General features: G+C 41.4%; 1 protein-coding gene across 2 annotated transcripts in view; it reads left to right on the forward strand.

Annotated features, from left to right (window-relative positions):
- The window catches only part of dapk1 (death-associated protein kinase 1), a 73,206-nt gene that overhangs the window by 46,491 nt on the left and 25,926 nt on the right, over positions 1 to 789 (forward strand). The gene's annotated exons all lie outside the window — the stretch shown is intronic.

The raw sequence follows: 789 nt of genomic DNA on the forward strand, positions 1-789 counted from the left end.
CACACACACACACATGCAGAAACTCACATACATACAGAAACTCACATACATACTACAACTCACCACACTCTGTTATCTCTCAGCAATTACTCACACACTCCTACCCATCAAACCTCTTGAGAAGCGTTACTTTGATTCTCCAAAATGCCCAGATACACACTCTCACACACACACATTCACATGTTCAAACTCACCACAGTAAGCACCTGGGGAGAAAACCAGTTATTCTGGCATTTTATCAGCTTATTTGCTGTTGCTATAGAAACAGGTCTTGCTGAGGAAGATGGTGTATGTGTGTTTGCTTTTGATGCTGGTGTAGCCTCGATCACAGAGCTCGCTCTGGCAGACGAAATCCCAAAAGCATTTTCCAATCTCCTCAATCATTTTCCCTGCTGGTGATGTCCTCTTGTGTCTGTGAACAGTCAGGCAGAGAGTCCTCCTCCACCAGAGCTGATCTGCGCTCCAGGCACTTTCCATAATATCCAGTTCCTGTCTTAGGATCATTAAAGTTTCAGCTCATTTTATTACACTATAACCCTGGAATCACAATCGGAGGTGTCTGTGTGGAACCAAATAATTATCTCATGAGAAAGGGAAACACCTTTTTAACTAGGTGAATCTTTGTCTCTCTTTTGTGTTTTTTTTATGCAAGTCCCCTAATTAAATAGATCTGTAAAGTTTTTTTTCCCCCATTATAAATCCATTAGTTGCTATTTTAAGCTCTTCAATTTCCCACACAAGCGAACACAGCGTCTTGGGTGTTGTTTCATATAAGCAGCTTCTCTGCTA

Source organism: Morone saxatilis, unplaced genomic scaffold (genome assembly GCF_004916995.1).
Source record: "Morone saxatilis isolate NCDOM2014 unplaced genomic scaffold, NCSU_SB_2.0 Contig16, whole genome shotgun sequence".
NCBI classification, from domain to species: Eukaryota; Metazoa; Chordata; class Actinopteri; family Moronidae; genus Morone; species Morone saxatilis.